Genomic DNA, 22,642 nt, shown 5'->3' on the forward strand with positions numbered 1-22,642 from the left:
TAGAACATTGGCCCATTGTTACCTAAACATCCTCCCATCAGTCTTCAAAATTGTTGGCTCTGCTTTACTGAGCCACCCACCTCTACCTTCTCTTGAGACTAAGTACCTTGAATGTTTCCATGCATTTCATCTTTCTGAGGGACCAAGAAGGATAGGTGAGGGTAACATTATCAGTAACAATTCCAAAACAGTGAAACCTAAGTGTTTTACATGTGAGAGAAACTGAACCAGGTAGTATCTCATTGTGAATACAATGAAAAGCTGTAGCACATAATAACCCACTGCTAAGCACTACTGATAGTCATCATGGTTTCTAGTTCAAAAGATTCTTCATTATCCATTAATGTCTATTTCTAAAATGTTAATTGAGAAAATAAAGGTAGAAGAATATCTTAATTTTAATGTCCTTAAAGTAGAGTCTGACATGAGGATTCAAATCAAATACCTAGGAGTTATTTCTAAAAAGTAGAGCTGAGGGAGTGGCAAAAGGTCAAAGACAATAAAATGTGCCTCGTGTACTTGGCTGTTGATCTATACAATGTAAATCAGTCTCTTTGGAAATCACAGATGCTCTGAGAATTGCTGGAAAACTCAACTAAGGATCATCATGTAAAGGGATATGGAGGTTTGAAAAAGTTGAATGAAAAATTTTTTCCAAATAAATCCTCTGTGAGTCTGTTTATCTATGTGTCTCTGTCTCTCTCTTTCATACACACATAAACACACACACACACACACACACACACACACACACACACACGCACGCACATAGGCATGCACATGCACTCTTTTGTGTGCTAAGAGTCTGGATTTGAAGAACGTCTTTGCCCGAAAATGAGAAAATTCTCACACTTAACATAGTATGATTCATGTATGAATGGAAACATATACAGAAGTGTGTATCTCAGATGTTCTGAAATTCTCTGTGCAAAGGAAACAGACTTTTGCCACAGGTATCTGGACAGAGTTTTACCTCACTCTGAAGGCTGTTTTACACATCATTGCCCATTTGCCATGGTTTTCATAGCCTCATCCAAATTAGCTCCAACTGTCAATTAACTGTGGTGATATTTTATTTATGCTGAAATGTGATATTTTACTTGTGTGTTAATAAATGAAGTTTGCCTGGAGATCAGAGGTCATAGCGAGTCATAAACAGAAGTCAGGCCATGGTGGCACACACTCTTAATCCTATCACATGGCAGGCAGAGTCTCTGTGTGTTCAAGGGCACAGCCAAGCATAGTGACACAGCCTTTAATTCCAGTACCAACCATAGAGAACTGTAGGTCTTTATAGTCAGGCAGTATTGAGGAAGTGGCGTGGCAGGGCCTAGAGCCAATGAGAAGGCAGAACAGGAAGGCAATAAGGGCGCAGGAAGAAGCTCTCTTGGGAAGCTACAGCAAGGGGGTAAGCTAAGGTTAATTGGGGGCTATTGCTCTGATCTCTACAGCTTATACCTCTGTGTTTGGCTCTTTGCATCTTATTTAATATGACTGTTTAGAAATTTGTCTATAATTACCCATTGTCCTACCATTTCTAATTTGCCTTCATATAGAAAAACCTAGGCTTTCTTTGTAGCACAGTGAGTTTTTCAGTTATCTTTATTTTAAAATATTCATTTAAAATATCCTCTATAGTCTGAATGCTTGTAACTTCCCAAATCCAAACACTGCAACATATATTGCAAATTGATTATATTTGGCAATAATGTCTTTCAGATGTTTTTGTCAAGAAGAAAAAAGGTTTTGTGAATAGAATAAAACATCTTATAATGGGAGACACAGAAAGCTGTCTTGATAATATCATGGTATGAAAATACAGCAGTAAGTCTCCATCTAGAAACCAAGAAATGGCCAATCACCAGACACTAAATCTCCTGGGATTTTGTGTGGGATTGTCTCTCTTCCAGAACAGGGAGAAGTGCATACTTATTGTTTATGGGTTACTCTATTAATAGTACATTTTATAGCAGTCTAAATGGACTAGCACAGCAAACATTACTCTGTCATTTCTAGAACAATCATTGTAAGCTTTGGCAGGAGTCAAATTCAGATAATACAAGAATATTCTGGAAGATCTAGTAAGACTTGATTCATTTACCCTGGACTAAGAAAGAGTCTTGAGTCTAGGAATAGACTACATTTCCTTTTTACCATCTTTTGGTACAGGTCCCTTTCCATACACTCATCCCCTCAGTCTAATTTTATATTTTATGTGCATTTTTAAATTATTTTATATACATTTAAAGGACACAATATGCTGTTACCAGAAGTATGTAGATAGCAAAAATACTATATAGTGAACTGGATCAACACACCCATCATATCACACAGTTATTTGTTGTTTGATTTTAGTAGGAAGAACAGGTAAGTTTGACTCATTTAACATTAATCTTAACTTTGATAACATTTAATGGTCCTTCTTCATCTATCCTATATTCTGATAGGGATGAAACATTAGGTGATAATGTAACTGGCCTGGGGAAGATGATTTTTAAGTGTATCTTAAATGATTTTAGTGTGTGCATTTGAAAAATAATTAGATGATTATGCTTAACAATCATGGCTCAGGTACTTGGAGTCAGAGAGTAATTGTTTCGCTTATTTCAAAATTCAGGGGGTAGTGAATAGCACTGGTAATAGCCTGTAATGTTGGAATTGGTCATGAGCACTCTTTGGCCAATGACTCAAAAAGGTATAGCTCAAAACTTATACTGGGGATTGTACTTGGGACATTGTCTGCCTATTACATGGTACTCCATTTAAATTCCATGTGTGTGTGTGTGTGTGTGTGTGTGTGTGTGTGTGTGTGTGTGTGTATGTATATATATATGTGTGTGTGTGTGTATATATATGCTTCTAGAATAGTAAGTTTCCAGAATGATTTTCAAAATGCTTTTAGTAATCATTATCTTCCCACATTCCCAAATCTACCCTGTCCTCCCTTCCTCCCCATTTGTTTCTCCCATTCTAATTTCCCCCTTTATCCTTTCATAAGACTGTATTCTATCTCCCCTTCCTTGGAGATCCCCTTAGCCCCTTGGATCCTTATGCACTATTTAACAAAATGACTCATATGACATATTGCTATACCCATAGATTACTGCATTGCTCAACCTTCATCATAAGCTTTTTCTTGCAGTAGATGGTAATTCACACAGATTCTCAAATGGACAATGTGAGGACAGTAAGATACCTTCAAGCATTCAGTTCTAAAAGGGATCTCTATTTAATCAGATCCCTCCCTTCAAGGCTCAGAAACTATGCAGACTGGACGTGGAAAGATTCTAGGAACCAGATAGAAGGAAATTCCGAGAAAACAGCCTCTTCCTCACAGGATGGGACTGATTCACAATAAATGCACAGAGACTAAGATGGTATGCACAGATTCAAGCCATACAAACCCCAGCATGGAGACATTGGCCCAAAATCTCACCCACAACAAAGAACCTATTTGTAATTTATATCTGCTGCTTTTTCCAATGGAGTGACATTGTGTATATCAATCACGGTTCTGCTCAAGTATAGTTGAGCAACAGAAAACCATGGCTCTATTTTGTTAATGTTTCTGCTTTTTATGGTTTGGAGATTTTTGTATTTTTGTTTTGTTTTGTTTTGATTTTGAGTGGGTAAATAGGGTTCTTTTGAGAGAGACAAAATGAACATGAGGTTACATGGGTACTGAGGAGGGGAAGATCTGGGAGGACTTGGGGAGGAACCATGAAAAATATACTGTATGAAAAAATATTAAAGTAATAAATAGCTAATGATTTAAAAAGAGAGAGTGATATGAATCTGTTTTAATGGTAAAGCTTTGGCTTAGCAAATGTAAGAGCCTAGGCTTGACCTCCTGGACAAAAAGAAAAGTGGGGATTGTAGATAAAAACTTCACTTACAGAATAAAATAATTTGCAAATAAACGAATCTTTTCACCTCCATGCCATGTACCTAAGACAGATAATTGCAAATAGATTGCAATCTGTGCTTTCAGAGATAGTTACTTCTTTAAAGAATTTATATAATTATTTACCTGGCTTTATTTAACTGTTGGTTTATTTTAGGAACCTTTCTATAGAAGTATATACAAACACAGTTGCTTGTTTGTTAGTTTAGGTCTATAAATATATATAATAATTTAGTTAAATTTTCACTAATGTTATTTTAGTGGTGGGTCTTGGCTAACTTAAAAGGTGTAGTAGTCGATGGTACTGTGAAATTGCTAATTGATAATTCTTATATTGTGGTATCCATTCTCAGCTTTTATAGAAATTTCTGATTTTCTTTTCTATAGCTAACTTTTTATTGCAGGTTTGAGGATGAACAGCATGGAAAATAACCTGCTGCCCACACTTATTTACCTAACCTGCACATAACATCAGCGTCTTTCTAGTATGGTAACAAGTGCATGCCATTCCAAACATATTTGGTGTTGTGCTTTAATTATCAAGAATTTATGAGGCTTTCTCAACATTATTGATATGTCTGTAAGTGCTCATCACTAATTTCTAAGTGGCAATATGCTTCTTACTTAAACTAATACATTTTTTCCTTTTAGTGATTATTGGTCTCTGGTGACAGTACTTGATAATCTCATAGAACATTAGTTTCTTCACCTGGAAAAGTAAAGAACAGAAACTATAACTTTCAGGTATATTTTCCGCTGTAAACATCTGGGTTTTGCTCTTTTGCATCTCTGTGTATGTAAGTACATTTATAAACTCTGAGAGTGGGACTTAACTCACTCTTTGTTTACTTCAATAACCATTGCTCAACTGTTCTCATCATTGAATCTAATCCATGACTTCTGCTTTTCCCACTATATTACTATAGTGTCTGTTAAATGAGGATTCTTGCTTTCCAGAATATTACATTATTTGACCATTGTTATCAGCAGGATTATACATTTGTAAATACTATGAATAGGTTTCTGTACTTCTGAAGATATTAAGATTTACTCCAAGAGAGAACATATTACAGTAGTGATTAGAACTGCCATCCTCTTGCATAGTTCCAAATTATTACGGTGATTGTACTTATTTTATGGTTCACATACTATTCTTATGAGAGGTAACTCAAACCCCTTTTACTTTTACCAAATATCTTTTCATGGCATATTAACATATCTGAAAAGGTTCTCATTTCAAATTACAGTGTTTAATCCAATTTACATTATTAAAACCAGGTATAATAAATATTTGTCAAAATAAAGCTTTGCAGTGTTTTCAGAAGATGATATGATACAAGTCCAACACACCCATAATGGGTACAATAAGTAAAATGATCGAAGCCTTTTATCCTATAAACAAAAATCAGTTCATCTCTGTTACTCTGAGTTGTTCAAGAAGCACTCTTTCCATCTACCAGTTGTGTTGCAGTTGGTTAGGGAATCCCCCTGCAATTCTGAGCTTAAAGCCAAGCTATTAGGAGGACTTTGATTTCTGAGGTTTAATCAGCCCTTCTCCAATTTCCAAAAACACTCAAAGAACATCAGAGTGGCAGTCCCCTGCATGGTAAGACTCACTGCAAGTATGAGACTTGAAAACGCCTGCTTTTCTGAATGCATAGAAATGATTTTTTTATTTAAAACAAATTATTTGCAACATTTTTAATCCCTATATAATTAAATAAAATGAAAAATAACTATTTGCAAACACCACAACAGGAAATCCCTAAACACAAAAAACAGACATCAGTATAAGCACAACAGACGTATAGAAATTGGAATATTGAAACTATTCTTCATTAAAAAGATATTATAAAGATCAAATAATTACAAACTATCAAATTGAGAAAGAAAAGTAAAAGGTTGTTTTGTTTTATAGATGTACAAAAAGTAGTATCATGATATATCAAGAGAAGAGAAAATAATTTATATTATTTAAACAAAAATAAAATAACACTGTTGGGAAAACATGTTACAAACTATTGAACATAACAAGATAGTCTTTAAAACAATAGTAAAAGTCATGAATGTTAGAAGAGTATTTGTGGTTCGCATAATAGATGTATGACAGAGAATAGATAGCATTATACTAATATGAATGCATATTATTCATGCATACATTTTTAAATGAACAAATAATAAGAATCTTAAATTAAAAAGTTTTAAACTATTTGTTTTTATTCTTACTTTTTATGCATTTCTGAGCTTATCTCAAAACATTAGATTTTAGACATGAGTCAGTCTGCACAACCAATTATGATCACCTAAAACAATATTGGGGTGAAGGAAAAGCATAGAAACTTCCTAAAGTGTTCACAATTTCCTAAATTTTAAGAAGTTAATACCTATCTACATCATTGCTATAAAATGTATAATTATCATATCATGCACCAAGCATGATTAATATAACCCTTATAGAAAGCCTGGTAGTGCAAGCTTATAATCTTGGCACTTGGATGGCTAAGACAGGAATATCACAAATTTGAGACTATCATGGACTAAATGGTATGGTGATACTATAAATCTGTTTATAGAATTCAATATTATACAAAAGTTTTTTTCATGACACTTTCTCCCTTTGTAAATTCTTTATGTTCTTGTGAATAGGGAAATATTACTAACATAGACACTTAAATGTAATTAAACTACACGACATTATTCAAGGGAAAAATTCAAATCCTAACTAGCAGGTTAAGTTCAATGTTTTTGTCTGTAAAGAGGGGACTCATGGTATTTTTTTTTCTATCAGGACTGTCTTATAAATTAGAAACAAAACACTTAAAGCACTTATTTAATAAATATATTTAAGGCATGGAACAGAGGTAATAACAAATTTGTCCCGAAGACAACTTAGATTTTGTCATCTACTTGTGATTAAATTTAATTACAGCAGTGGGAAAGTTTCTATTCTCATTATTTCTCCACTGTGTCTTTCTGTTTATCAGTTTTCTCTGTGATCTTATGTCTTGAAATACCACACAGCACACAGTGCTCACTCAATAATTATTTATTGAATGATTGTACACTCAAAGCTATAGATTTAGTGAAACACAAACCAAGAATTTAATAACAGGCTTGAGAGTCTCTGTGATGACTTAGAAAACCCAGTTATTGACAGCTAGAAGGTAAAATAAAGCATTGTTTCACTCTCTGCTGAGTGACCTTGAACAATCACCATATCGTTCTCTACCCAGTTTTCTTTTCTCTGAAATATAGAACTGAGATGAGATGCTCCACAAACACTTCAGCTGATTCTCTGATGCTCTCCTTTTACAATGCTTTCTTTAGTAGTGCCCACACAACATGGAGCAATAAAACTCTCAGACTCACCAAATATATATTATTAAGAAATCAATTCACACTGCATAGTGCCATTATTTTATTACTTATCTGGTTTGGGGGTTTCTCTTGCTGTTTGTTTTTAAAGAAGGATTAAAGCCACAATACGATTCCCTCCCTGGGTAAAGGCACTTGCTGTGTGTGCCTAGCTACATGAGTTAAATTCCCAAAGCACATGTAAATGTGGATGGATAAAACCAACTTCAAAAAATAGTCCTCTTACCAACACAAGAGAGCAACGGCATGGGTATGCCTCCCACACACAAATAAAAATCAAATTAAAAATGAAGGAATAAAGTTACCTTTGTAGTTATGGGTATACAGGAAGAAAGAATAATACTTCTAAATTATGAACTCAGCATTACACAGGAAGAGAAATATATCACTTCATCCTATCTGTGCTCAATGTCTTATCTCATGACATCTTTTCTTGCTTTATGTGATGTCGAGAGACTTGAAGAGGTTGTGCTGTCTTGAAAGAAGCATTCTGCCAAGTGTTCTTCCATCCTTTCCACTATAACTGCTTCTGAGAGCTCAAATGGAAAGATCTAGGAAGTGTTCTGGCCTTCTTGAAAGTAATCTTGAACCACTTTTCGTGTATTGCCATCGTGCTCAAAACCTCAAAGAACACAGCCAGCAGAGAGGCCTTTGAGGAAGAATGACGCAGACACACAAAATTAATTCCACAGACGTGTTCAGCATTATCAAGTTTATCTGCTTGTTTTCTTTAATACAATGTCTGTAATCACATCTTGCAATTAAAAGCAGGAAAAGCTCTTAGAAGAAAATGCCCTACATGTTTCCTTTTGTGACAAGAGAACAACAATGGCATAATAATAAAACTCAAACATCAGTGAGGGATTTAAAATCACACCAATACTAGCAGTAAAGTAATGGAGAACATGCTACAACCCACAGAACCCAGAGAAACTAAATAATGAGAGCTCAAAGGGTGTGTGTCGGGGGGAGGCATGAATCTCACTGTGAAGGGGAAATAGAATGGACATTGCCAGTGGAAGGGAGCAGGGCTAAAAAAGAAGAATGGAAATAGGAACAGGAGGGATCAGGTTGGGAGAGGATGAAGGGAGGGAGTATGGGAGAGTCTAATGGAATCTGAGGACCTCTCTGGGACAAGGTAGAAACCTAAAGCAATGGACACTCTTAGGAATCTCTGAGTGTGACCCCAGTTAAGACTCCTAGCAATAAGAGATATGGAGTCAGCCGGGCAGTGGTGGCATACGCCTTTAATTCTGGCACTCAGGAGGCAGAGGCAGGCAGATCTCTGTAAGTTCGAGGCCAGCCTGGGCTACAGAGCTACAGAGTGAGTTCCAGGAAAGGTGCAAAGCTGCACAGAGTAACTGTCTGGGAAAGAGAGAGAGAGAGAGAGAGAGAGAGAGAGAGAGAGAGAGAGAGAGAGAGAGAGAGAGAGATGGAGTCTGAGCAAGCCATCTCCTGTAACCAGTCATGACTTTCAGGGGAGGGCAGCTGCAAACCCTTCAATCTCTAATTTATCCTACCTAAAAGGTGTAGCAGGGTAAAGATGGCACAGATATTGTGGGAGTGACCAACTAATGGCTGGCACAGCTAGATAACCATTCCCTGAGAGGGAGCTCACCCTTTAGGGCTAGGACTCAGAGGCAGGATATACCAGAGACCTAGGACAGAACCAAATGTGAATGGCAGAAAAAAAAAGTCAATGAAACTACTTCTAATGATATTCTTTTGTATTCTTAGACCAGAGGCATGCATAATTGTCTTCAGCAAAGATCCATCCTTTATCCTTCAACTGTTAGGAACAGATGAAGACACATGCAGCCAAACCTTAGGGGGAGATTGGGGAACTCCAAAGAAGAGGGTGAAGAAAGATTGTAGAAGACAGTGATATCAAGGTCACCAGAAAACCCCCCACACAACCAACTATTTGGGGCTCATAGGGACTAACAGATACTGAACCAACAACCAGGAAGCCTGCATGGGACTACCTAGGCCCTCAGCATATATGTTACAGTTGTGTGTCTTGGTCTTCATGAGAGATTCTTAACAGTGAGATCGGGGCCTATCTCTGATAATGTTGCCTGCTTTGGGGACTAATTCCTCCTACCAGATTGCCTCATTCAGCCTCAGTAGAAGAGGAGGTGCCCAGTCTCACTGCTATACCATGTCAGGTTGATATCCTTGGAAGACCCACCTGTATCTAAAGAGAAACAGTGGAAGAGGATTGGATGAGGTGGGGACTAGAAGAGGGTAGGGAGGGGAAACACTGACTGGAATGTAAAAATAAACAAACAAACAAAAATATAAAGGAGAAAAATATGAACAACTTAATAGAAACTTTTAATCAAATAAGTATGTACACAATGGTCATCATATAAACTTGAGAACAGAAATAATATAATCTGTAAGAGAGACTGTGAGTGTCCTTAGCTGTATTTTTTATCCATTTGTAGAAAACTTTAATTTTCATTGTCATATGTCACTCAAAATGTTTAACAGACTCCAATTTTCTACATGCGTATAACTGTACAATGAATAAAACAAAACGAGTCAGAAAACCTGCAGTTTGCTTCCATTTTGGAGCAACTGACTAGTCATGGGAACTGAGCATAAAATATGTTAATTGTAGGTCTTTGCTTAGAGACTTGATTTCTGTTCATTATTTTTTACCACTGTTATAAACACGAAAGAGAAACAATTAGAAAGAATTATTTGGGACCATGGTTTCAGAGGTGTCAGTCTGTAGTTGGTTCCAGTCTTTGTGATCCAAAGTGATGCAAAAATACCAGGGTAATAGTAGCAAGGTGGAGCATCCAGGGCATGTGAGTTCCTAGAAGCAGCTATAGAACAGATGTGTTAGAACCACTTCACGGTACATGGAGGTGGGCATGGAAAGACAAATGGAAAAAGTCATTGACAGGGAAGATATTTTTGGATTTGAGTCAAAAGTTTTATCTATCTAGTCTCTATGTCTGAGTTTTCAACCACTTTTCAATAGCACATTGTGTTATGAGTTTTTCTAAAGACTAGAGTTCTCAAAAACGAATCCCTTCTTCATGATCAATCCACTAGAAAGAGACTAAACCTTCAACACACTTCATATCAGAGCCATGAAATGATTCTTAACTCACTTTTAAAAATTATTTGTAAAGAATAGCAGTGAATGAATCTTTTCTGTGTTTGTAACTAGATATAAGATATAAAGCTGCCCTAAGAAATAAATTTTGGAAAAATTTCAAAGTACCGATGACAGAATATTTAGCAAGGGTTCCCAAGAGAGGAGAATATATGTACAATTTAAAACAGTTCTTACTTTTCAAAGATTCCTGATAGTCATGTTGTCTTCTAGCAGTTTCAGTGTTTCTGGTTTCACATTTAGGTTTTTGATACATTTGGAGTTAGTTTTTGTTCAGGATGATACATCTGGGTTTGAATTCATACTTCTATATGTGGATATCTAGTTTGCCCAGCAACATAAGTTGATGATGCTATCTTTTCTCTACTATATTTTTTGCCATTTTCATTAAATATGAGATGGCTAAAACTTTTTTTGTATTCATATTTAGATGTTTTATTTTGTTCCGGTGTTCTGTATGTTGCTGTTGTTTTCTTCAATGCTTTGTTCATTTTGCTTGGGATTTATTTGTCTATCGAGGATCTTTCATTGTTCGATATGAATTTTTAGGTTCTTTGTGAACATTGAGATAGGGGTTCTAATCAGAATTACAATGGATCTATAAATAGCTTTTGTTAATAATTTCATAATATTAACTCTCCTACCAAACCATGAGCATGGGACATCTTTCCATATTCTAGTGTTTTTCACAATGTCTTTCTTCAAATATATAAAGTTTTCATTGTTGAGTTCTTTTATCAAATAGTTAGAATCATTATTAGATATTTTATTTTCTGTGAGGCTACTGTATATAAAACAGTGGCCATGAATCCTTTCTCAGGGAGTTTTATGTTGGTATTTAATACCTAACAAGATACAACTAAAATACATGGCTAAGCAAGTATCTGTGGAATAGGATGTTACATCCTTTGGGCATATGCAAAGGAGTGATAAGAGCCATGTTGTAGGTCTGTTCATAGCTTTTGAGGGTTCTTCACACTGATTTTCAGAGTGGCTGCACCAGTTTGGAATCCTACCAACAGTTAATGAGTAGTTCACCAATTCCATTTCATGTGCATACCAGCATTTATTGTTGGTTGTTTTGATGTTAGCCATCCTTACTAGGGAAAAATGATACCTCAAATTTCTTTAGATTTGTGTTTTTCCTCATTGCTAAGTATGATAATTTTTTGAGATATTGCTTATCATTTTTATTTCTTCTCCAAATGACACTCTGGTAAGATCCCTTGTATATTTTTTGAATGATTTGGTTTTTTGCTTGTTGTCATTTGTTTGTATATTTGTATTTGTTTTTGTTCTGTGTTATTTGTACATTCTGAACAATAATGCTCTACCAGATAGATAGCTGGCAATGATTTTTCTCACTCTGTGTGTTTCACACTCACTTGATCAATTATTTCCCTATATAGAGAGAAGATTCTGAGCTTTGTGAGGTTCCAATTGTGAATTGTTAACCTTAATTTCTGAGCAAATTGAGTGCTACTAAGAAAGTATTTTCCTACATAGCATCTTGTTCAGGTATTAAACACCAACATCAAACACCCTGAGAAAGATATTATGGATACACTTTCACATACCATAACCTCACAAAAAATGAAATATCTAATAATGAACCTAACTATGGAGGCAAAATTACTCTATAACATGAACTTTAAATCTGTGACATTGGGAAAAATCCTAAGAAATTGAAATTTGCTCCATGCTCATGGTTTGGTACGATAAGTTAATATATTGAAAATGACCATTCTACCAAAAGTTATTTACAGATTCAATGAAATTACAATTAGAAACCCTATCTCACTCTTCATAAAAATAGAAAAAAAATATCTAAGAGATTATACTACTTGAGATGACAATGTTCCTCACAAGAGATATAGAATAGATACTAAAAAATCTCAGTACCATTGTATGACAAAATCTCCTTCATGTTTTGGTCAGGGGATCCCAGGAGACTCCTCAAACAGTATAGCCTATTGTTTTGCCCTCAGTTGCCTAACCAGATGTAATTACTATGAACCACAGCAATAACCAACTTGGTTAAGATATCCCTAAAGGAACAATAATGATATTCATATTTTGATGGTAAGTAATACCTCTGTAGTTAGATATTAGTTCTGCTCAAGAGGAGAAAAAAAAAATGTATCTGCTATGAAAAACCAAGCCAAATACCAGGAACTAGTGAAGTCATGAATATTACAGAGAACCTACTACTGACACTTTAGTAGACCAGCATAATTCCTAACTATATTCTAAATATTTAGCCTTATACTCACAGCTAAGTATATATCCACCACTTCATCAAATAAACTTCTCTTTGCAATACACTGAGTCTCTTATAGAAAACAATTGGTCAAAATGAAAAGAACTCCCACTGTTGTCCATGTTGTCCATGTAGATCTCATCCATTTCTCTGTCATTGGGTGATCCCTGTGTCTTTCCTAGGGTCCTGTTTTCTAGGTAGCCTCCCTGGAGTTGTGTAGCAGTCTAGTCATCTTTGTTTTACATCTAGTATCCTACTATGAGTGAGTACCTACCATGTTTGTCTTTCTAAGTCTTGGTTACCTCACTCAGGATGATTTTTTTCTAGATACATCCATTGGCCTGCCAACCTCATGATGTCATTGTTTTCTCTGCTGAGTAGTACTCCATTGTGTATATGTGCCATATTTTCTTTTATCAATTCTTCAGTTGAAGGGCATCTAGGTTGTTTCCAGGTTCTGGCTTTTACAAACAATGCTAATATGAGCATAGCTGAGCAAATGACAGTGGGAGTAATGAAGGGCAAGTAATGAGGGAAAGAGAGCTTAGGGGAGCAAGAGATCCCAGCTGGATCAAGAACAGAAAGGGAGAACAAGGAATAACAGACCATGATAAATGATGACCACATGAGAACAGGAAGAGGCAGAGTGCTGGAGAGGTCCCCAGAAATCCACAATGCTACATCCTCTGTAGACTGCTGGCAATGGTCGAGAGAAAGCCTGATCTAACCTGGTCTGATGATCAGATAGCCAAACACCCTAACAGTCGTGCTGAAACTCTGATCCAATAACTGATGGAAGTGGATGCAGAGATCCTCAGCCAGGCCCCAGGTGGAGCTCCAGGAGTCCAATTGTTGAGAAAGAGGACGGACTATAAGAGTGTGAATTGTTGTGACCAAGATTGGAAAAGCACAGGGACAAATAGCCAAACAAATGGAAGCACATGAATTATGAACCAAAGGCTGTGGAGCCCCCAGCTTGATCAGACCCTCTGTCTAAGTGAGACAATTGAATAGCTTGAACTGTTTGGGAGGCACCCAGGCAGTGGGACCAAGACCTGTCCTTAGTGCATGAGCTGTCTGTTTGGAACCTTGGGCTTATACAGGGACACTTTGCTCAGCCTGGAAGGAGGGGACTGGACCTGCCTGTACTGAAACCACCAGATTTAAATGAATCCCCAGGGGGGTCTTGGCCCTGGAGGAGATGGGAATGGAGGGAAGGGGCTGGGGGGAAGGTGGGGGGGGGGGCAGGAGTGGGGAGGACAGTGGAACCCATGGCTGATGCGTAAAATTAAAACACAAATATAATAAATTTAAAAAAAAATGAAAAGAACACCTGATCTCACATTGCTTGGTCCCAGTGAATATATCTACAACACAATTCCTTTCCATTTAAAGTTCAGATAAAAGTTTTATTTTAGAATTTATGCTGGACTTATGGTCAGAATGAAGATATGATAACAAGTGGTAAAAGTAAAGGCGACAAAAGCTGAGACAAGGAGATTGATCCATACACATGAAGAATATACAACAAGCACAGATGGGAGACACACGATCCTTAGGCTACATAATATTTATAGTTTCATCAGGTAAACTGGCAATTTTCTTTTTATATTTAAATTAATTATACTTGGATTTCTACTGCAATATTAAATAATCCTTATGAAATAAATCACATTTATTTTTAAATACATTTTTTAAAATTTGAAATTAAACCTTGAACATGTTGTTTTAATATTTTAGAATCATTAAAAAGTTGTTTTCTTATGGCTATTATCTTTAATTTCTTTCTTTTTAATTTGGAATTGGATATATAAACTTTGCTTTATATTTGCAAAAGCCTGTATGCAGTTGGATTTTCTGTATGCTGTGAATGTGTTGCTTTGATTGGCTGATAAATAAAACACTTACTGGCTAGTAGCCAGGCAAGAAGTTTAGGGGGGGATAAGCAGACAAGGAGAATTCTGGGAAGAGAAAGGCTGAGTCAGGAGTTGCCAGGCCACTGTCAAGGGAGCAGCATGTAATGACACACATAAAGCCATGGAAAACGAGATGGGAATGGAGGGGAGGGGATGGGGTGAAGGTGGGGGCGGGGGCGGGAGGGGAGAGGACAGGGGAACCCATGGCTGATGTGTAAAATTAAAATACAAATGTAAACTTAAAAAAAAAAAAAGAAATGGGCTGAGTTTAAGTGTAAGAGCTAGTCAGTAGTTAGCCTTAGCTAGTAGCCTATCAGTTTTAATTAATATTAAGCCTCTGTATGTTCATTTGGGTCTGAGCAGCTGCAGGACTCCAGGACCACTGGAGCTGTGTGGGACCAGGAAAACTTCAGCTACAACTGTACAAATAAAATGTTTTGCCTTCTAACAAAATGACATTTCTAAAGTAACATGATCATTATTTAAAAACAAATTAATATTGCTATTTTGGTATTTTTAAAGAACTATCTTTTGTAAAGGTCAATAAATCCATTTTTGACAGATTGGCAAAAGGTACATACCCCAAATCTACCTGTTTTGAAACATCCTCTATACCAATTCTTTCCCAGATGCATGTTTACACCTTCCAAAATGATGGAAATTTATCTGAGTGAACTTTGTTTCTAGGCTTCCTGAATAGCTAATGTCCTTTAGATTTGAGTAAAGGAAGCAGTAAATAATGATGGGGGAAGCAGACGATTAAAAAAAATAGGAAGGTCAATTTTCACTCTTGGTTCCACTTCTGGCCATATTTTTAAGCTAGGATGATTTATTCAGACTCAGCTGGCCCGAGGAAATCTCAATGTTTCACAGCCATGCTGGCCTTGGTCTCATGATATCTCCTTGAACCTAAGTCTGAATGAATCAGATTCTCCTACAGCATGGGAGCAGGTGCAGGTCTAGGCTTCTCATCTTGTTGTTGCTATTCTAGGCGTTCACACCTTTTCACTGTCTCAAGATGAAGTCATTGTGCTAGACAACAGCCCTTTTCCTGTTTGGAATGTCTGGAGTTTTCTCATAATGAGAGTCTAGCAAAGGCAACTATAGAATTTTTTTTTTTATTTCATGTTGTTATTCATGAGAAGTATAAATGCACTGTTTAATAAATAGCTCACTCAGTCTTATCTTTTTATTTTTATATGGGAGAATATATAGCTCAAGGTTTTTTTTAAAATAAAATTTATAAAATAAGGGAATGCCCTACAAATCATTGTTCTATATTTTGGGTCCTTATTACACAATCTTTTCTTTTTATTGAATGAAATTTTATATGTGCATATGCTGTGTTTTGGGCAAATCCACACCCCCATTTTGTCTCCTCCAATCAGCTGACCCTACAAAAGAGTTAAGAATAACAGAAAATACTTGACTTATTGTCACCCACTCTAGGAGTCAATGTTTCCCAGTTGTTGCCTAAATTACTTCCTCTGAAGATTATAGTATATTTTTCATCTGTCATGAATTGTTTTTTACTCAACAATGAAGAATGCACTTATATTCAGTAAAACTAACTTCAGAAAGACCAATTGCAATTTTAAGGGATAGACAAATTTTAGCACTAATTTCTATTTCTTGAGAGTCTTTCATCAATTTCCTCCAAAACAGAAAGTTGGAGTTTATTTATAAATTATATACCTATAGAAGTATGGAAATCACTGGGTGTGGGGCCGTGAGGGAGCTTTAAGGAAAGAGCAATAGAAGGCATTGCTATTAAAGGATTTAGGAATTAGGATGGGAGGGTTTAAAATGAGGTGGGAAGAAGAGAGCAAGGAAGAGGAGGGAACATTGGGAGGGATAAATAACACAACAAGACATACAGAAACTGTCTGAAGAAGCTTCATATACAAAAAGAGTTGTAGACAAAATAGTGTTACCTTGAAATTGGGAACCAATACCCCCACTATGTCTGAGAGGCTACCATATAAAAATCCCAGAGATAGGCAGAGTTATTTCCTTTGGAATCTTAGGTTAATGATATCCTATAGACACTCCAAACATTACAGCTTATTGACATTGTTTCCAGTTACCATCTAGAACTTGACAGTAAGACCCTGCTGTTGAACATACCACCTACTTGAGTCATAGAACATGCCAAAATCAAGTTGGTATGATCCTGCAAGCTTCATCCTTACTTAATAGTGTAAGTGCTGGAATGTGTTATGTGTGTGTCCAAAGAGAAAAGTAATCATTATCAATCATACAAAGGTATGAACCACTTGAGCTACAATAATGACTGGCTTGGCAGAACATGCACACTTGCACAATCATGTGGTAGAATAAATACCACAGGAGTAATCAACCAACATCTGAAATGATTTAATATCTGTTCCACAAAATGAATCCCATACCTGACAATATATTTTGGATATCAACCTATGCCTAGACAGACCTGAACCTCAATTAAAAATCTACTATAATCATGTTGCTAAGCATATATAGTATTAAACACATTATTAATGATTTATTATTATAAGCACAGATCAATATATATCTCAATATCTCAACCATCATCTGAGAATTTGTATTTGCAGTAGATGGTGATTAGCATAAAGATTCAGACCTTGCCGGAGTGCAGAGAATAAGAGACTACAGAATGTTTAGCCATGAAGGGGAACATTTTTCATCTTCTGCAACACTCTACATCAGATGGAAACCCCACTTTGGGTTAACTATTGTCTTCAGAATTTATTTATTTAATTATGATCACTTTTGGAAATATATAAAACATTTCACTTCCCAAGGTCCAGGGATTATTATAGAAGGAGGGAAGACAAAGCCAACCAATAAAAACAAGGAAACATTATTTTCTGCACACAGCAGAAAAACTGAACATATGAACTCAGGAACTCACATACCCAAAACCTGTACATGCTCAAGACAGGCCAAATCCCATCACGGTTAAAGGAATTGGGCACACAACCCCACCCTAGTCAAGGAGATATTAGCAATTGCTAGCTGCTGTGAGAAGGAAAGATAATTTTATTTAGCCCCTGGTAAGTTGACCACTCTCCAGTGGAAGATCATAGAGCCAAGAGAATTTGGGCAGCACAGATTTACTTGGAAGGATATTTTTAGAAGGACACAAAAGTTAAGTGGGCAGTAAAGGGAACAAGGTTCTGGCAGGAGTTGAGCAAGGGGGTGAATATGATCAAAAGACTTCATATGTAATTTTCAAAGAAGAAAGAGAAATAAATTAGGTTACTGAACTAATTTCCATTCATTTCACTTCTGCTTTTTTTTCATCTTCTGCAACAGTCTACATCAGATGGAAACCCCACTTTGGGTTAACCATTGTCTTCAGAATTTATTTATTTATTTTTATGAGCACTTTTGGCAAAGATTATACATCAAGCAAATCATTAAACATGGTAGATAAGATATTACTTGTTTAAAGGAGTTCTTGTGCTGGGGAATGGAAAAATACTTTTTAAAATACTTAGGCTTAATGTGGGAGTTTGTGTTGAATTTAAGTACCATGGTTTTTTAATACTACAAAATAATACAATTCATTTAAAGAATACATTGCCCATACTTCCTTTGTATAAAGTAGAACCACTTTCATAATAGCCATGCTTCTACTGTTTCTAACCCTACTGGACTCCCAGTGCAGCAACCAGGTATACTGTCCACCTATGAATTTACAGAAAACCTCCTACTCCTTCACTCACCTATGTCTTTGTATCTTCCAGGACTCATTGCTGGTATTCCTTTATAGTGATATTTTATTTGTATTGAAATGTGATTTTATTTGTATGTTAATAAAGTTCCCTTGGGGTCAGAGCAAGCCAGAGCAGAAGCTGGGCGGTAGTGGTGCATGCCTTTAATCCCAGCTAGTTGGATCTCTGTGTGTTCAAGGATACAGCCAGCATGTATACCAATCATAGAAGACCTGGAGGTCTGTACAGACAGGCAGTAACGAGGAGGTCGTGTGGCTGGGTTTACAACCAATGAGAAAGCAGAACAGAAAGTCTATAAAAAAGAAAAAAAATACAGAAGTAGGTCTCTTGTAGAGAGGAAAGACAGCAGAAGCAGTGAAGGGTAAGGTTTTCAGCTCTCAGCTATTACTCTGACCTCTTGGCTTTTAACTCTGCAATTGAATCTGTGTTCCTTATTGAACAAGACAGTTACATCTACATTCCTTCATTTCTAAGCTCTTTTAAATTAAGCATCACATACTATATCCTTTATCATACACACACACACACACAGAGACACACACACAGACACACACACACACACACACACACACACTTACACAAGAATGTATGATAAATATAAATCAAAAAGCCATTTCTTCTCTAAGGTAAATGTTAAGTTGTCTTAAATATCATAAATATCATCTTCTTGATACAACCAACATGGCTCAGCAGGTTAAGGACTTTTGCCACCAAGCCTCAGAACATGAGTTTAATACCTGGGATCCATATGGTGGAAGGAAAAAGAAGACTTAATAAGTTGTATGTTAACATTCACACACACACAATGTAACACAAATTGTTTTAAATAAAAATCATGTTTGTTTCATAATTTTTTTCAACTAAATTTTCTTACCTTTATAATGTAGGCTTCCTAGTTTCTAAGTTACTTAACAGAAGTACTCAGTGTGTTTTCCTGCCTTGGATCATTGATTCAGTTTTGCAAGCCATGGTCAACTTTGACGAGCATCATGAGACTCTGTTCATTTTCCCTCCTCAGTAGTGCTCATTACATAGTTCACTTTTCAGTAATTTGAACAAAGGGTGGAGGTAGCATCCAGGTTGTTTCAAGGCTTCTAGGATTATATCCTAGTTAAGGAACATATATTGCCATTTTTAAATATGGTACTTTAAATTATTTTATGATGTATACATGTAGATTTTGGTGGGTCTTATCGTGTATACATCTTCAACAATGATGTAAAATGTTTCAATATAAAAGTAATATACCTATATACATTCACACTACAGTATAAGGACGTGACCAATTGGCTTACATTTTTAATCATACAGTATTGCTGAAATTAAAACCATTTCTTTATCATAATGCTGAACAGTTGAGTATGTTTTTAAGTGATTACTAGACACACACTTGTGGGTTTTTCCTATGATTTGTTGTTTTATGTATATTATGAATACTAATTTTAGTTGTATAAAAGATATTGAAAATATATCTTTCTCATGTCTTTTAATTTTCATTATTATATTTTCTTAATTTTTTTATTTTAATGCAATTAAATTCATCTTTACCCTGATAAGTTTGTGCCATTTTTAGTCTTAACAAATTCTCCATATCTCTGAATTATGAAAATATTCACATTTTTATCTTATAGGACATTTTAAAATATGCCTTTTCTAGACATATTCTAATAACTGATTTTGAATATAGTATAGGTTGGGTTCATATTCATTGTAACTATAACTTCCATGGGTAAAGTACAGTTCTAGCATAATTTTGTAAAGAATATTCTTCATACTATAAATATATGAGATTATCTTCAAAATTACCATTCCATGAGTGAATATATTATTTAATCCCATACATTTCCTTAGCCCTTACACTCACAATACATGATTCCTACCATACATGATTTTCATGGTGTATTTGTCTTCTTTGCTGTTGCATAATGAGCAGTACTAGAATACCCTTACCATGGTCTCCTCTCCACGAGAACAAAATGCCTTGAAAAGCAGAGACTTCTAAAGTTATCTTCATACTTCATATCCCTCTAATCATTTTACAAGAAATATATGACAATCTTGACTTCTCTGTGGCATAATCTATCTGTTAACAATCAAAATGCTTTTTTGTTTTAAGTTTCCTAATATACTTACAATTTAACAAGTTATACTTTTTGGTAGTAAATAGCACATATTTACTTCTAAGACAATCAGAACATCACACCTCAATTTCATAAAGTAATAAGGCATGTGACCTAATCTTATGCATGCATTTCTCATGATCTTTCATAGTTTCTTCCATGGTTGTTGTTTTTCGGGTTTTTTTTCCTGTTTTGTTTTGTAATTGCCTGTTTGTTTTATTAGGACAGAAAGAGAAAAGAAGCATGGAGTTGACAGAATGTGGGTGTGCAGAGGATCTAGGAGAAGAAAGGGGTGGGAAATGACTGAAAGAAAAAAATCTCCAAAAATACCTTTAAGATGGTTTTGTGTTGGCCATCTACTGCTGGGAATGTCACCTGCCCTCCAGTTTAGTTTGTATACCTAGCAAGGCTTCACAGAAGAAAACTAATTTTTCCTTTGGGAGAAATTGTTAATTGGAGATGACTTCTCTGTTGGGAAGGAAGCTGGTGTTTACACTCCCTTGTCAGCACTGGGACACTCTGGTTTGGATCATCTGTACAGGCCCTATGCATGCTGCTACAGTCTCTGTGATAGGGAACATTTTCTTATCTGTGTTTTACAGAACATTTTGGATATTTAATATTTGTGTATAATTATGAATTTTATATAGTATAAAATGTCAATTATCACAGTTTGAAATATTGCAACAGTATCCATTAAATTATTAGGCAACAAAAGTCAACGTTCTCTTTGCATTGTGAAGCCTTTATCTTTTTTCCAAGAGTCTTAGAGCCAAAGTGGTACTCAGCTTCAACAATTCCACCAATATTTTAGCTAATACCTCTGCTCCTTCTACATTACATGGCCTGGGTTTCTGATTTTATTTTATTTTTAGTTTATGAATGTATTGGAATATTTGCTATTTAATCTGTTACTAAATATTAATGCAATTTATGCATAGTTATATAAACCTTTAAACAGTACTTTATTCCTAATGAATGAATGGGTATAAATATATAAAATATATCAGGTATCTAAACTGATAATTAATACAACTATTTACTTATGGCAAATTCCATAAGCTTGAAATTCATTATAAAATTCTCTTTAAGTTTAATTATTCTTAATTTTTGAAATTTATCAACCTTAATCACAAACATATTTATAACTTCCAAGTGAGAAAAATTTAATATTTTTATTCAATCATCCAATAAGTAATTACAGTTAAATTATACATAGTGTTTTGTGTTGATTTAATTAAAATAATTCATATGAGCATTAAAAAGCATAATTATGGATGGGAGAAAATGTTTATATATAGTAAGAAATCTGAACTGTCCTAATAGCTTCAGTGTTACTCTAATATTCACCCCTATATCTTGTTTGGGTGAATAGGTTCCATGCCATGACCATATCTTGGCAAAAAGGGCACTGTCACAGCTTAGTTATCTGTCTCCTCATCTTCACTGAAACACAACTCAAGCCTTCTCTGGATGGTAAGATTTTGAAGGCTGAAATGGTATTTTGCCCTCCACTACAATTCCTGACACATAATATCTATGCTAAAACATTTTTTGCAATTGACAAAGAGGAAATAAAATTCTCTGAATTAATTCTCTCTTTTGTGGAGGCTTTCCTAAGCTTTTTCTTTGGTGTTGTCTATACTATTTATTACATTAGCCTTTCAGTGTATATAGATCCATATATTGCATACACTTCCCTTCAAAAGAGACAGTCGACCCAAATTCTATTTCTTCCTATAGCCCTTAACACTATGTTTATGGAAATCATATGCCCCAAAATGTATTTTAAGCAAAAAAAAAAAAAAAAAAAAAAAACTATTTCAAGTATCTGGAAGCTGAATTGTCTTCTTATAAACAATCAACAGACATTTTCAAATGACACAAAAACCAGTAACTATACAAAGTACAGTTTAATAATCACTTACCAAATATATCAAACAGTACCTGGGTACCTAGTGCATAAGTTAGAATGATTTATTGATGGGAAAATAACCAAAGAGGAAAAAAGTTCTCCAGTATTAGAGAATTTGTAGCCAACAAGGGAGAGGAAAAGCCATTTAAAAAGGTAATCAAAAGGTAGGAAAAAATTCAATGGATTTATGCCAGAGAGTGTGGTAAAGCTGTATTATACAGTTTAACCTGGTTGTGTCTTAACTAGAATATATAAATTCCAAAGGCAGATGACTGGTGAAAC

This window comes from Onychomys torridus, chromosome 2, assembly GCF_903995425.1.
Source record: "Onychomys torridus chromosome 2, mOncTor1.1, whole genome shotgun sequence".
NCBI classification, from domain to species: Eukaryota; Metazoa; Chordata; class Mammalia; order Rodentia; family Cricetidae; genus Onychomys; species Onychomys torridus.